At 37.4% G+C, this 17,339-nt stretch overlaps 1 protein-coding gene across 11 annotated transcripts in view; it reads right to left on the reverse strand.

Annotated features, from left to right (window-relative positions):
• Window positions 1-17,339, reverse strand: part of KCNQ5 (potassium voltage-gated channel subfamily Q member 5) — a 567,701-nt gene that overhangs the window by 250,538 nt on the left and 299,824 nt on the right. The window contains exon 2 of one of the 11 annotated variants that reach the window (XM_065543829.1): window positions 13,913-14,030. The exons of the other annotated variants lie outside the window; for them this stretch is intronic. The gene's annotated coding sequence lies outside the window, so the exon portion shown is untranslated. The remainder of the gene's footprint in view (window positions 1-13,912; window positions 14,031-17,339) is intronic. 11 annotated transcript variants of the gene reach the window in all.

The raw sequence follows: 17,339 nt of genomic DNA on the forward strand, positions 1-17,339 counted from the left end.
GTTAAAGTCATCATATGTAAAATCTTCATCTTCTCTTTATTTTATTTTATTTTATTTTATTTTTTGAGACGGAGTCTGGCTCTGCCGCCCAGGCTGGAGTGCAGTGGCCGGATCTCAGCTCACTGCAAGCTCCGCCTCCCGGGTTCACGCCATTCTCCTGCCTCAGCCTCCCGAGTAGCTGGGACTACAGGCGCCGCCACCTCGCCCGGCTAGTTTTTTGTATTTTTAAAGTAGAGACGGGGTTTCACCGTGTTAGCCAGGATGGTCTCGATCTCCTGACCTCGTGATCCGCCCGTCTCGGCCTCCCAAAGTGCTGGGATTACAGGCTTGAGCCACTGCGCCCGGCCATCTTCTCTTTATAAAATTCAAGCTCTTTCAGGCTTTCCTTTATGAATCTATTTAAAGAAAATGATAATGAACTCTTGGCATATGTTAATCCATTAGTACAACAAATAACCTAACTACTGAAATATAGATAATAACTTAAGGAAATTGTTTTTGAAAATATAAAAACATACATTACTTGGGTATAGATTTAAGTATAGAAAAATACTATAAAATCAATGTCCACTTTCTTTTTTCTTGCAATACATACCTTGAGAGGAAAAATTTACACTGACCGTAAATTCATTAAAAAGAAAAAATATTTTTTTTCCCTTTTCCTTTCTTTCTGTTCCACGAGAGAAAGGAAGCCAAAACTCAATAAAACAGTTTATATGTTAATCACAGAAGATACTCAATGCTCACTCTGCTTGGGGAGTCAGCCAGAAGATTCGGAACAAGTTGTTCTCATGATTCTTAACTGTGAAGTATGGTAACGACAGGTCAGTTGGATTTGTAAGCTAGCTGGTTTTAAAAAGATCTTGGCCATTTGTGAAGCCAATATATTTTCCTTTTCTTAGTCTTATAAGAATGACCTCAAGGAACCTTAACACATTTCCTTCAAATTTGTGCTATTGTTAATCAAAGTTCACTCCAGCAATTATTTTAAAATTAAATTTTTGACACAATGAAATTTGACCCTGAGTTGGTAGGAAAAGTTGATAAATTGCTTTTTAAACTGATGTGGTGCTACATTAATTGGTTTTCTTGTTTTTCTGGAAAACTTCAGCATGTTAGTAGCTCTCCATAACATTTTATAATTGGATCCTTAAGAGTTTCATGAAACTGTTTTTTAAAAATGTTTTCAAAAAACATTTTTACTGTATCTAAACTGTACAGAAGCCAAAGTTCTAGTTAAAGTATTCTGTAATTGTTTCTAGTAAAACAAAAATGAACTATAAACTCTCTATCTTCATGTCACTTATCTGTATGACTTTCCAAATAGATATGTCCTCTTTGGCTGCAATGATAAATCTCATTATTTAATATCTGACAGAATAAACATGGCCACTCTTGATAGACATGTTGACTGATGGACTGAGACATATAGATACATGCCATGAGATCTCTTTATAAGGTAAATCAACTTTTTTTTTCTGCCTTTTGAAATGCAGAAAGATAAACAGATAATGTTTCTGGATATGGAGCAGTTGATTATATCTATCAGAATTGAATTTCATACTAAGAGTAAGAAACCCTTCAACACTTCCATTGGTGTTTCATTAGAGATACTCTGCTGAGCTTTAGACATTTCAAACCAGCGGCTAAGAACAGACAGAACACCTCTAAAGTAGTTAAAATGGAAAATGACCTATTAAGTAAGCAATAAGTCTTGCCTGTATCTCTGTTATGTTTATCAGTCCAAACTCTGCCCTTCTTCTATAAAGTATAGTCTGAATAAATATTTTTTGACGATGATAATAACTTTAGATACTCCAAATTTAGCATGAAAAGAGTAAATTAAAAACTGCCTGACCTCAAATTTGTAGTGTGAAACAATGCCTATTTTATATTCAAAGCTCAGGAGAAATAGCATGTTAAGTGAAGCATATATATTAGTTTCAATGTTAGAAAAATTCTTTACCTTTTCCCCCTGTACATCATCATTATTAAATATTATCCATGAGAGCCTACATAGAAGGCCTTGTGAGCTCAATAATACACCTGTGGTTAATACTGAGGTTCAAAGGCTGTTATGGATGTCAGTCATCTAGGGATATGGTTAAAATAATCACTGGTGGAAAACTAAAAGTGCAAAGGCTAGGAATATGAAGAGTTGTGAGATTGCCAGACTGGAAGACCATCAGACTCAAAAGTCTGGGGACTGGTCATGATTAAACAACTCATTGTGAAACTCTCTGTATATCCCCTTGCTGGTCTTTATTATCATAGGGGGAAAATGAGAGAAAGGAATCTTCCTCTCCCATATATTGTAAATGAGATAAATATTTGAGATACTTTAAGATTTCTGAATGCAAGTTGTTCAATAACTAAGTTATAATTAACAGCAATATCAAGCACTTTACCGTTAAACAAATCCATATTTATTTCCTTGTCTCCTAGCTTTTTCAATTAGACTGAATGTTAAGGCAGAGAAGAAATAAAGGTGTCTTTGGCTTCTTAGAGGAAATAGTTAAATTGAAAGTTGTACAAAATTTTTTGTAGGCTTTCGATTTTTCTCTATTTTTTTCTACAAATTAATGCAAAGGTTTTCCTAATCATTACATAAAAATGTAACACTTCTATAGCAGTCTATGATGTATTAAATAAGTAATAAGTCTTGCTTATAACTCAGTTTTGTTTTTCAGTCCAAATCCTGCTCTCTAGGAATTACAGTGTGTAATATGATTTGATGATGATGATGTCTTTAAAAGGTATATCATAAAATGAATGGGGAAGGGTGCTAATCTCATCTATGTCAATTACATTATTTTTATTCCTTTTAATGGAATCATCAAGTAATTTGTTTAAAATGTAACACTTCATCTGAGAGGCATAATTGCTTTAACATTGTTGTGATAGTTTTTTGATGAACTATAGGAACACATATAGATGGTTTTTCATGTTAATATGAATGTGATGTATGTAGCAATTGGCTCTATAAAAGGCTGTTCGGAACTGTTTTCTCTTAAACAGCAGTGGTCTTATGGATATCTGCATGACCTCTGCCGAAGTAAAATACTGTGGTTTGTGAGAAGACATGACCTTTGGACACAGCTGGTCTAGTCCTGGCTCTGATGTGTCAGTGAAAGTGGAACAGTTACATGGCTCTCCCGAATCTCTGTTTTCACTTGGTTAAATGAGGGTTACATGTACTTACTTACAGAGTCATTATGAGAATTAAATGACATTAAATGTTAAAATTTGTGAGTGGTCAATATATGTACTTCTTTTCTCCTCCTCAGTCTCTTAAGAATATTCTACACCAGTATTGCAGAATAAAGAAACAGGGATATGTTAATTTGTTTGATATAATAATTTCACAATGTATACATATATCAGGTGGGGTGCGGTGGCTCATGCCTGTAATCCCAGAACTTTGGGAGGCCGAGGCAGGCAGATCACTTGAGGCCAGATGTTCGAGACCAGCCTGTCAACATGGCAAAACCCTGTCTCTACTGAAAAATTTAAAAATTAGCCAGGCATGGTGGCGTGTGCTTGTAGTCACAGCTGCTCAGGAGGCTGAGGCAGGAGAATCACCTGAACCCAGGAGATGGAGGTTGCAGTGAGCCGAGATTGTGCCACTGCACTCCAGCATAGGTGACAAAGCAAGATTCTATCTCAGAAAAAAAAAAAAAAAAAAGGAAAAGGAAGAAAGAAGCACATGCTTTTCCTTTAAATTTGTAGGAAATTATATTTTTTTACAAACTCATTTTGCCTTCAAATAATACAATGACTAAAAAAAGCATCTTGAATGATCATATTGTTATAATAATGAGCTTTTCCCTTGTATGTTCAAAGGATATAATCTGATATGAAAAGCCTTCACTAATATGATTATTTCACATGAGATATCGATAGTAGCAGAATATGAAATCTTTTTTGAAAGGATGAGAGCAAGAGAAAAATAACTTAAGGGAATAAGAATCAAATTCTGTCCTCAGGAATTTGAAACCCTCAGCATCTATTTTGGAACTTGTAGCTTTCACCACGCAGCAATGAGGAGAATGGGTGACTTGTGAAACATCCACTCATGTTCCAGTGGAGAAAAACATGATCAGTGCATCCTTTTTGAATGGGCTTTATTTATGGATACAGTTCTCAGAGATCCTGGAATGTCTTTGCTCTGTCCTTCAGCTGCCGGTTTGAGGTAGGCTCCTATAGATTGGTGGTAGGTTTTTCAGAGGTTTTCTCTGAAGCAGTTTTCTTAAGCCCATGAAGAAAGGCCAGTGACACAGAGGGCTGTGGGCTGTGTAAACATCTTCCTGCTAATGTCCCAAGTGTTTTAACAGTGGAAGATTTCAATTTTAGTTATAGCACTATTTCCCAGGATTAAAGGCTCAAGTTTGAATTCAGTTAATGACAAAATGATTCACTAGGAGGTAACTTCTGTGAGAGACAGGCCTTTGTCTTGTTCTCTGCTGAATGCCTTAGAATAGGTCCTGAAATAATATCGGGCATGTAGTAGGTGCTCAATAAGTATTTGTAGAAAAAATGAATGAATACTTTTTAAAAAATTGACCTTGATTTGTACAACACTCTGGTGCATGAAATTATTAGAAACAAAACATGTGTGATGCCTTTTATTATGTATTGACCCCAAGATAATCTTACCAAATCTCACAAAATGTGGCAAAAGAGGATATAAAAAAAAATCTTAGTGGAAAGTTAAGTCTTTAATGCAATAAAGAAGACAATACATAAACTAATAATAGTAACAAATGCTCATTGAATATTTACTGGAACCATGCAATGATCTAAGTGGTTTATCTATATCATCTCATTAAATAACAACCATATATTGATGTGTGAATCAGGCATTGTAGAGTAGTGGCTGAAGACAGACTTTGGAGCTCAACATTCTGGGTCTAAATTCAGGCTCTGATACTTTCTCTGATAAATTCAGGCAAGTTGCTTATCTTCTTGGTTTCCAAGTGTCTTTATCTGTAAAAGGGGGGAAATAATACTTTCTGCCTTATACAGCTGTTGTGAAGTTTAAATGAACAATTGATCCTAGAAGAGTACTAGGCATGTAATATCTATCTGTCATTTTCTCTCTTGCTCATGTAGAACAGTGCCTTGTGCAAAGTAGGAGCTAAATCTTAGCAGTCATTGTGTGTTACCAATATCATTCCCATTTTGCAGATGAGAAAACTGATGCCCAGAGAAGTAACTTGTTCAAGATCACACAGCTAGTAGCTATTGAAACTAAGGTTGGGATCTAGGTAGTCTAACTGGGTACCTTTTGCTCTTAACCACTATGCCATTGTATCTCCTCAAATGAATGTGCTGAAAAGGTATTTAACTCACTCTTAGTAATAAACTACTCCTAGAATTTATTCAATAATTTTCAAATGATAATTTCACACTTCTTGACTAGAATATCATTTCGAAGATTTCTAATGAATAAGTACAGGTGTTTCTGTAGGTTATTAATAAAAATATGCTATTATCCACCCAGTTGCCTGATTAATTTTAAGAGCCAATGCACTAGAAAATGATTGCTATTTTCTGTAATTTAGGCTTCAAGAATTGTTAGTAACTAAAAATAAGCCTCATCACAGAGAGACCAGCTTTGCATTCATTTGACATTAGCAAATTCTTTATGTTCAATTCCCCATCTGAAGTGGTAGATCCTCAACAATAGCTTGTAGTTTAGGATATATTTATGCAGATTCTCTATGGCACAAGGAAGAGCACAATCATCTGTCAGTGACAGTATAAGAGGCTGACGCTTTTGAAAAATGGTTGAACCATACATTTAATTTAAAAAAGGGTGAGAAAATAACATGTATCACTAACAGTGCAGGCTACATTTAAGTAGCAAATAAACAGAAATTGTGTTTGTTTTAATGGTGAATTGCCTTTAGTTGCATCAATGGAATGATCATGAAAAGGATAAAAAAATCAATTATTTAATTTCCAAATCTCCCCTCAGAGCAGTTCAGCTTTGTAAGTTTAAACAGTTTGTGAAATCTAGCCAAGTATGCCAAATACAGTATAAAGTGAAAGACAAACTTCAAAAAGGTGATTTTTCATTAAAAACTACAGCCATTTTTCTTCCTGAAATCAGCCAGATACGCTTATCCAGACAGATGCAGGCCAAGGTCAAAGTGATAAATTTGTGGCAAATTAAACCGGACATGTTAGGTTTAGACACTGCCCCTACTGCAGTCATTCCATATCACCTTAGAGTCCCCATAGCATCACAGTGAACACGGGAGGAAAAACTATTAAATAAACTTGTATTTCTCCTCAGAAGGCTCAGATATTTTTGAAGCTTCACTTCTGTATTCAAATTTTCCCAAAATAATCTGAAAAGTTAAAAGGCAATTAGTATACTGAAAGCAGAATTTCTCTGCCACTGAGGTTATGCTTTCTTTAATTCTTTTATCTGTCAGTCTCTTTAATTTTTTATCTGTAGCATATATTTTTGAGCCTCTTTTGGATGTCTAGTTGGCAGGTACGGAGCCAAGGTGTCAAGAATGATTCCACTTCTCAATTTTTACACAGAGTAATCATACCATTCTCGACGCATGTTTGGCTATGTATGGGGCAACTACTGATAATAATATTATCATTAATTTATGCAGAATAAGAGAAATAGGTTTAATTTGGATACTCCAGGTCAGTGAATAACAGTTACATATTTAAAATGCGCTATTCTATAAATGAAAAAGAAACTTTTATTTAGAAATAAATCATAAAATACTGTTTGGTTATATATAAGGCAAAGCAACTTTTTGCTAGATATTGTTCTATTTCTCTGAAATCTCTTCAGTAGAGAGCCTTAGCACCTCTGTTACCTGCCTCCCTGAGCTTCAGTCATATTCTTTTTTTTTTTGTTTGTTTTTTTGTTTTTTTTGAGACAGAGTCTCGCTCTGTCGCCCGGGCTGGAGTGCAGTGGCCGGATCTCAGCTCACTGCAAGCTCCGCCTCCCGGGTTCACGCCATTCTCCTGCCTCAGCCTCCCGAGTAGCTGGGACTACAGGCGCCCACCACCGCGCCCGGCTAATTTTTTGTATTTTTTAGTAGAGACGGGGTTTCACCGTGTTAACCAGGATGGTCTCGATCTCCTGACCTCGTGATCCGCCCGTCTCGGCCTCCCAAAGTGCTGGGATTACAGGCTTGAGCCACCGCGCCCGGCCTCAGTCATATTCTTAAAGCGGCAGCTCTGGTCACAGGTTCTCTGTAGGAGTTACTGCTTTAGCAGAAAATGCTCTTCTCCTCCTATGGGCTGGGTAAGCTCTCTCACAGCTTCTCATAGGCATGGTGTTTCAGACATATGCCCTTACAAAACAACATTGTGTTTGCTCAGAACACTTATCTAAAGTTGTATTTACACATTCATGAGTGAGGTAATCTAATGACTAACTTTTCCCTGCATTAGACTGTAAGAGGGTCAGAACAATGTTGGTTTGTTTCCCAGCTTTATCTCAAGGATCCACAGAGTGCCTGGCATGGAGAAGGAAACTAGCATTCAGTAGTTGAGAGAGAAAAGAAAGAAAGAAAGAAAGAGATGGGGAGGGAGGTGGGGGTGGGGAAGAGAGGAAGGAGGGGAGGAAGAAAGGAAGGAAAGGAAGGAAGGAAGGGAGGGAGGGAAAGAGGGAAGGAGGAAGGAAGGAAGGGAGGCAGGAAGGGAGGGAGGGAAGGAGGAAGAAATGAATGAAGGAAGGAAGGAAGGGAGGGAGGAAAGGTGGAAGGAAGGGAGGAAAGAAGGAAGGAAGGAAGGACAGAAGGAAGGAAGGGAGGAAAGAAGGAAGGAAGAAAATAAGGAAGGAAGGAAAGAAGGAAGGAAGGGAGGAAAGAACGAAGGAAGGAAGGAAAGAAGATGAGCAGGGCTGGGGAGTCTCTCCAGACAGATAAGATTCAGGCCAGGTTAGGCAACACCCATCCTATGCATGAAGATAGAAGGAAGCAAGGTTAAAAAATAAACAGAAAAATAAATGCAAAAAGAAGGCAAAAGAAATAAAATTGAGGATATTAGACAGGGAAAGGGAATTAATACTCACTGAGATCTATCTTAGTCTAGTTACTTTATAAACATTTCAGTTCGATGACCGTCTTATGGAACAGGGATTTCTGAATCTTTGTTCAATAAGACCCCACTAGACACTAATGTCCTTCATATTATGCTGTATTTTTTTCCACTCATCTAAATTTTTTTTTCCTTTCTGACTTTATTTTAATTTAAATTTTTTTTCCCACAGGGAGTCATAGCATACAGATAATTAACACAGATTATCTGTGCCAGCTATTTCTCTAAATACTTTGCATGTATTACCTTATTTAATCCTTAAAACAACTTTACTGTTATTCCCCCTTTACCAATAGGGAACACTAAGGCTAAGAGTTACAGAGCTAGTATGTGCGGAAGCCATGACTCAAATACAGGTAGACTCAAATTCAGAATCCTTGTGCTTAATTGCTACCTGATACTGCTTCTTTGTAGAGCAAGCAGATTATTAAGCAATTGAAGTGATTTGTCTGAGCGGTCTTTATTATTCTGACTAAAACGGTTTACTAGGACATACACATTAAAGCCATCTCTGCCCCCATCTGGTAGTGTTGACTGACAGCTGGTAGCATCCCAGAATCCTAGTCACACCTGGCCTGTCTTCCTATTGTCCCAGTGATCGCATCACCAGTGACTGGACATGACTGGCTGGGGAGACTCTCCAGTCAGATAAGATTCAGGCCAGGTTAGGCAACACCCATCCTGTGCGTGAAAACAAATATCAGAGCCAGGCAAAAAAGTTTCCTGCTGAAATGTTAATAATTTGGCTGAAATAATAACCATCTCAATAATAATGCATAATGATAATAATGCATAATGACTCAGTTTCCTTTGGTAGACATTGTCAAATTATTAAATCTTCTTTTTGGGAATAGGCAGGCCCTTTCTGATTCTGCTTCAAGTCTCTACCTCTCACTGGGAAATAAAGGGCTGAATTTTAGGTATGATTCAGAACATCAAAGAATGTTCAAGCTTAAAGTGCTTTGAGGTCATGAATACAACAACCTCATTTTATAAGAGAGAAAACTAAGGCCCAGAGAGGCATTTTAAGAAGAATGAATATTTCTTTCCGACCTTAAAATGACTCAGAGAGAAAGACACCATGGAAAATAAACATTTTTTATGTGCTGCCTTCACATTTAGTTACAAAACAGAGAAAACCAATGGGTAAATGATTGTTGCTATCAATATTTCTTCTCATTTTTACATTTCACTCATTTTCTATAGACGTGAAAAGAAAGAAATGCCTACTCTATGCTAAGGGAACACGTGCTCGTGGGGCACCCAGGGGCCAAATACCAGCCTAGTTGGGAGATGTGCAGGTAGGTTTATGTGGTCTGTACTGGAGATACTCTCTGGCTTGCATCAAGTTTGAGTAAATAATAAGGCCTGAAAAGTATTTGTTGAGTGAATGAAAGACTGCTTAAATTAATCAGTGGGGAAGCGTACATGAAGCATTTCTCCTCTGAGGTGTATGGAATAGACTGGAAGAAAACAATATACGATACATGTTCAGGGAGGCAGGTGCTTAGTGGAAAGATCTCTCTCCAAGGAGGACCTGTTTGTAAGTTGAAGAAAAAGTTTGGAACCTTAGGATTTAAACTAGGACAACTTCTGGCAAAAAAAGATGCTTGACAGAGTTGGAAATCCAATTTCAAACCCAGAGTAAGGGTGTCCTTTACATTTCCCTAAAGCAGAAAAGTGTCTCTGGAGAAAGAACGCATGGGCTGGAATTGCAGACTCACTCTGAGTGGAAGCAGAGCCCCCAGCTGTGGTGGGTTGGCAGTCTCCGCTCTGAACTACCCCTTCTGTCTTGCTTGCTTTGTGATGATCCGGGAGCCCTGCCAGCTAGTGTCCCTGAGGGACTGGGTTCAAGCAATCAAGTGTGCCAAGGCCCAGCCGCTCCTCCTCAACCCAGCTTCCACCCGCTCGCCAAAAGCACTGAGGGTTCTGTAATGCTCAACGAACATCAAATTGACAATATTGGCAACATTTCCAGACATGTCAAGGCCTTGTTTCTTAAAATACAGTCTCATATATGACAAGTGTGGTACAGGGTTAATGAGTTTTTGCAAGTTTTAGATGTTGTATGTCTTACAATAGAGCACAAAATCTGTTCTGGGTCTGAAACAGTATTACTAATGTTAGAAGTATTTAACGTTTCTTTTAAAATACTTAAATCACTTGAAGTTTCAATTATGTATAACTTGAGGCCAACAACAACATCCGTATTTCTGTAGCATACTGTAGCCTTCTTTTGTTTATATGTCAGTTTTCCCTATTTGACTATAACCTTCTTGATGGTAGGAACCATGCTTTATGTTTTTAAAAAAGCTTTCTTGAGGTATAATATACAAACCATAAAATTCATTGGTTTTAATTGTACAATTTGCCAGGTGTGGTGGCTCATGCCTATAACCCCAGCACTTTGGGAGGCCAAGGCAGGTAGATTGCTTGAGGTCAGGAGTTCGAGACCAGCCTAACCAACATTGTGAAACTCCATCTCCACTAAAAAAAAATACAAGAATTAGCCGGGTGTGGTGGTGCATGCCTGTAGTCCCAGCTACTCGGGAGGCTGAGGCAGGAAAATTGCTTGAACCTGGGAGTTGCAGGTTGCAGTGAGCCGAGATCATGCCACTGCAATCCAGCCTGGGTGACAAAGCGAGACTCCATCTCCAGAAAATAAATAAATAAATACATAAATAAATGCACAATTTTTTGATATTAGTACATTTACAGAATTGTGCAACTAGTACCACATCTTATGAAATCATTTCTATCACTCCAAATATAAGTCCCCTGATCATTTGCCTCCACTCTCATCCCTACTCCCCGGCTTAGGCAACCATGAATCTATGCTTTTGTCCTACTTATTCTTGAAGCCCCAGTGCCTCAGGAAATGCTTTAGTTTATTAAATTAATGTCTTAAGTAATGAATTAATTAGTTCCTAGGGACATAGCGCTCTCTACTCATGATTTCCAACTTTTCATTTGTACGCCAAGTATTTTAATCTGGCATCATCTCATTTCATGAGAAAAACCTTGTAAGGTGGTTAGGGCAGGGTGATACTTTTTGAAAATGATAAAACAGACTTAGAAAGAGTGAGTGATATGCTCAAATTTCCCAATTGTAAGTGATAAAGCTATGCCTTTTGACTACATAGCCAGTATTAACTCCATCATGGTCAAATTAGGGTGATAGACTATTGAGAAAACTTGGGGTCTACATAAATATATTTGGACTTTTATGTAGAAGTTAAATAAAAACTCCCATTATCTTTAACCCTGAATTGATTTGATGAAGTAAAATAAAAAAAATTTTATTTTAAAACGAGGTTGGCACATGCATAATAACAGAGAACTGAAAAGAGTAACACATTTTTTCTCTTGTTAATTGGCAAATTTGAGAGCACGCAGCTTTCTGAGGACTTCTTTGTGTGGCTGGTTGTTCAATTTTGTTCTTCATTTTGGGAGAGGATGCACAATTCACCTGCTTTTACATAGCCAAATTGATATGGGAAAGAATTATTAAAAAGCTTACAGAAGAAAAGGAAATTACTTTTTATTGAAACATACTTTAACGATCAAAATTATATTTATTTTGGTAATGTGTGCTATATTTTACAGACGTATGCTTCCGTGGTAGAGGCAAGCATAACTTTCCTTTAAATGTGGTTCTGGTGGGTGCATGCCTGTGAAGGTTTGTTATCTGTCCCTCAGGGCAGATTCTTGCTGGTTCAAGCAAAGGAAGACATAGTTCCTTGCCTGAAGTAAAATGGACTTCAGTTGGCAGCTGAATTTGTCCAGGACTTACAGAATATCATACAGGAGTAAGTCCCGCTTTCCCTGGATATCCAAAAAAATTGAGGAGAGAGTGACTATTGAAGAATTTTAAAGCATCTCTGGGTTCGTAAAGCACTAATTCCTTTTTATAGAGCATTATTTGTAAATTACTACAATAAAATTTTACTTTACTCTTTTAAATCCTCAGCTCGTATGTGTAATTTATCAATATGAATAGTTGTTTTTATAAGTTAGCTATTTTGTTTGTACTCTCAGCTCTCTGGAGACGCGTATAGCTCCAGTTACAGTTACAGCCGCAGTTCTATCTCAATTATGCAAAATACACAAATGAAAATGTGAGCAAATTACAGAGACAAGCAAATCCATGAACAAGAACACATCTGTATGATGATAATGTTAAGACAGAGTCAGAGAATTTGAAAACTGGAAGTCATCAAGCCCAAAGATGAGAAAACCAAGGCTCAGAGAAATTGAATTACGTGTGGAAATTTAAGTTGAGGAAGAGGGAGGCAAGAAAAAGATTTTGACAAAAGCCAAGAATTTGTTACAGAATTTATATTTTAATGAGTTAAGTAGATAAATTAATTTTAAAAATCAGGTAACTAAATTATAGAATACAAAATATAATATTTTCTGTGGTTATAATTTCAGTTGTAAGAGATTGGAAAAATGATAAATTTATATATTTAAAGCTTTGCATGTGATGCATTTTCATACAACATCTAATTCTATGCTACCTTCCCTTATTTTAGGAAAACCCCTCACTTAGATCTTTGAATTAAATTTAATGTTAAAGTTGAAGGGTTTAATTTTTCTTTCATTCATTTTCTAATTAATTTTATAATAAATATTTGCTGGGTGTTTGCTATGAATCAGGCATCATATTTGTGCTCTGAGACTAAAGCCAGAATAAGTCAGATGAGCTCCTTACCCCCACAGAACTTCCATTCTGGTGGGAAAGTAGAACAGGCACAAGAAAATAAAAAAGTGAGTAAAACTTTCTGATAGTGACATGAAGAAAACAAAAATGAAAATGGGGATAGAGAATAGGTGGGTAGGTTATTTCAGATGAGATGATTAGGGAAATTCTCTGATTTTTTTGGTGACATCAAGACTCTGGTTGACTCTGTTTTGGCTGTGCCAAGGTTGAGAAGACTCTCAGACAAGTAAGTGGAAATGTCAAAGAGGCTTCTAGTTGTGAGTCTGGAGATCAGAGAAGCAAATAAAAAAGGGCATTATCAGAAGAGATGGGATTTGAAGACACAGCGCTGACTGAGACAATTTAAGGGAGATTATTAAGAAGGCTGAGAAGGGTTCTCCTAGGAGAGAAGAGAAAACCTGGAGAGTGTAGAGTCTTAAAATGCAAGAGAAGAAAATTTCAAGGAGGCTGATCTGGAATGCTGGATCCAAAGCATAGAATACTGCTTTGAGGTAGAGTGAGAGGAGGGCAGATGAGATGCCATTGAATTTGGTACAGTGAGGATTTTGAATTTGGCAAAAACAGTTTCATTGAGAAGACGAGAGTGGAAACTCAGTAGGAATGAATTAGGGTGAATGGGAGATGAAGGAAGTGGAGACCATCCCTTTGAGAAGTTTGCTATGAAGCAGAACAGAGAAATAGGCATAAGCTGGAAGGGGATAAGAGAGCCAAGGTGTTTGTTTTGTCTTTAAAGGGATATATTAGATCATGTCAAAAAGCTGGTGAGAATGATGCAAGAGAAAGGAAACGCCTAATCATGCAAAGAAGAGAAGATTTGATGCAGCTGCTTCTGAGTGCTGTAAGTACACTTAGCAGGGGAATGAGGACCCATTTGAGACACATGGTCACAAATTTAAAGGGATACCAGTCAGCATGATTAGGTGATTTTCCCTATGTTTAGTTTCTCAGGCACAAGACAAAGATAGGACAAGGCTGGCCGGTGTGGTGGCTCATGCCTGTAATGCCAGCACTTTGGGAGGCTGAGGCGGGTGGATCACCTGAGGTCAGGAGTTTGATACTAGCCTGGAAAACGTGGTGAAACCCCATTTCTACTAAAAATACAAAAATTACCTGGGTGTGGTAGAGAGTGCCTGTAATCCCAGCTACTCGGGAGGCTGAGGCAAGAGAATCACTTGAACCTGGGAGGCGGAGGTTGCCGTGAGCCGAGATCACGCCATTGCACTCCAGCCTAGGTGACAAGAGCGAAACTCCGTCTCAGAAAAAAAAAAAACAAAAACCAAAAAACAACCATAGGACAAGGCCAATATATGGATTTAGTTAAAGCTGGAAGTTTTGTTGAGAAAGGGGATTCATTGCAAGGGAGTGTCATAGTGAAGGTACATGGAATTTATACTAGTTAAAAGAAGAAAGTGAGTACCTGAGTGAGGTGATGAGTATTGTCAGTGTCACTGTATTCGAGGTTTCAATGGGCCAAAGATTCAGTGGGATTGGGGACACTAAAGTGAGTGTTGCAAGAATAAGAAGTGAGATGCTTAAAACCAAGCTTTTGGAGTTGACTGACATTGTTGATCAGTGGAATGAAAAAACATAGCTGAGCTATACAGGCCATGAGAGCCCAGACAAAAGAGAAAGAGCCTCCTGTTACCAAAATGGAGTACTAGGATCCTTTAGCACAGGATTAGTCCCTACAATTTGGGAAACACTTAAAGATGAGTTTTGAAATTAGGGGATTCCTGCAAAGATATGGCAATTATCTAAAGCACTTCTGATATAACAGCCAAAGGCCAAAGTTCAGATCACCTTAGAAATCTCACTGTCACTAAGTAATTTTGTTTGGAGATCTATATAATTTACTAATTGTGTGACCATGGGCATTTTGTTTAGTTTTATTGAGCTACACTTACAAATGTAGGATATCACCACCACCACCACCACTGTTATCACACTATCACCACTGTCATCACCACCATCGTCACCATTATCATCATTACCACCACCACCATCATCAACATTATCTTCCTTCTTACCATTATCATTGTTGTCATCATCAATCATCACCATCATCATTGAGATATATAGGTTGCCATAATTAATTTAGGGCCTTTCTGTTGGCTCTGCATGGAACACTCTGTCCCTACACATATGTTCAGCAGATTATCTGCCTTCATTTCAAATGTTACCTCCTCAGAGAAACCCCGTAACTCAAACTAAAGTAGGATCTTCATGCCTCTGACATGCCTTTATTCCTTAAACACCCAGTTTTTATCGCTTATTATTATTATTATTATTTACAGATAGCATCTCCCTTTGTTGCCCAGGCTGGAGTGTAGTAGTGTGATCATAGCTCACTGCAGCCTTTAACTCCTGGGCTCAGAGATGGTATACATTTATTTGTTTACTTGTTTAATTACATTTATTTGCTTGTTTATTGTTTGTATAGCCTCTTTCAAGAAAGAGATTCTATGAGATCAGGGACCTTGCCTAAAACTAGAATAATGACTGGCTTATAGTAATGATAAGTCAGTATTTGTGAATGCAAAGGTCAACTGTAAAATCCTCTATCAAACAGCTACTATTATTATTAGGAGACACACGACCTCAATGTAATCAAATTAAAGAAAGTAGCAATTTATAATTCAAAGAAATGCAATTGATTTATACATCATATTTTTGCAGCATGATTTTTACTTACTTTTTAAAGATCTCAAGATTAAGATTTATGGAGTGGAAGATAAGTAATGGTCAACTCACTAGAGCTAATGGAAACAATCAAGTAGAATTAATTACCTGTGACAGATGACAGATCATTAATCAGTACTCACAGTGGAGACTGAGCTAACATGATGTGGTTAGAAGCAAGGTACAAATCTCCAGAAGAAAAAGGGTCCTGACTCCTAACCTCCCTCATCCCCTCCACTGCTAACAGACTGGGAAGTTCATCCTGTAAGAATTATGGATGGTATCCTGCCAGAAGCAAAGGCATAATCCTTCAACAGATGATAGAAACTAATCAGATGCAAAGAGATAAAACATTCCGGCCAGGAAAGGCTAATCTCATGGGGCTCCTTTTGCCTCTTACCTATAGTTATCATAAAATCTCTTAAGGTAAATCCTAATGTAATTAAAACTTTTAAATCCTTAACATGTTAAGTTCTGTCCAGATTTTTTTTAATCTGAGCATCTGAAGGTGATTTTAATTTATCATACTACAAAATATATTGGCTTTTAAAAAATTCAGATTTTTCTCCTGTCTTGTTTTCTTGAGGGTTATTACTCAAGAACGACATTGAATTTGTTTTTCATGTTCAAACCTGTTTTAAAGCAACATAATTAATGTTTTATAAAAGTCATAGTCAATTGGCAGATATATTCTTAGTTGAGAAAGACAATGCTAAAAGAATTTTCAAGAAACATTTTTCAGGCATTTTGAGAAACAGTTTTAGTATAAAATACAGCGCAGAAAAGCTGACAATGCTAACAAATAAGTCATAAAGTAGATGAGTTTCTTGAAGTGATAATAGTTCAAAAAGCAACATTACAAAAACTGCCTTTAATTTTATACCACATATAATTTATGCAGGATATAGATGCATTTTAAGCTACGTATATGAGATGATGTAGGATCAGGGCGTCCAAAAATGCTAATTCCTAGGCTATGTAGGTCTTAAAATAGCAGATAATCAGGACGATCTACATGAAAATAAGTCATAACATAACAAGTATGGGAAATTGATTTAAAAAAGAATAACAGCTTTCTCTTACTCTCTTTAAAGTTTGTTTTTAAAACGAAAACTATGTAAGCATCTATTATAATTTTAAATTAAGTGTTTATTTTTGTCAAAGTGATACATGCATATCATTGAGAGAGGCACATAGTTTCCTGCTCCCAAGTCAACTGCTTTCAGGTCTAACTGATTTAAAAAAGAAAATCTAAATAAGACGCATATTTGCTGCTTCTCAGTTATTCAGGGTTAGGCTTCATCTATTGTCTTCCTATTAGGAAGATGAGGATGTAGCTCCCTTTCTCCTTATTTCCCTGCCACGCTCATCACACAAATGCATACACGCGCGCACACACACACACACACATATTTTCCATGTCCCAGCTCTCACTCACCCGACAGATTTATAATTCATATTCAATGTTTCTATTATTAAGACCTTACAAACTCCATCCTCAGATAAGCCAACTAGTGAGAAGAGTAGAAGCTAATTGGAAGCTCTGTTAGCTAGATGGGCTTTAGGGCAATCTGGCTGGGTCTTTTCATGAGGAACTCCCCACATCCCCTCTGCCCCTATTTCTATGCAGTCAGGTGTTTATTCTTGGGCTGCAGATTCCTGAGAGAAGGCTCTTCCAGTGCCTGGTGGGTGTTTTTGGAGTCAAGTGAGGGAGAGCTTTACCTGTAATGTATTAACTTTCATTTTATCTGCCTGTTTTCAGTTCAGTATTCCTCCCTCAACTCTAGCCCTTGGGGACTACAATCTGGAAGCTCTCTCTGGCAGGCCTTCCAGAGAATCCTCCTCCAATTGTTGCCAA

The sequence above is a fragment of the Macaca fascicularis genome, chromosome 4, assembly GCF_037993035.2.
Source record: "Macaca fascicularis isolate 582-1 chromosome 4, T2T-MFA8v1.1".
NCBI lineage: Eukaryota > Metazoa > Chordata > Mammalia > Primates > Cercopithecidae > Macaca > Macaca fascicularis.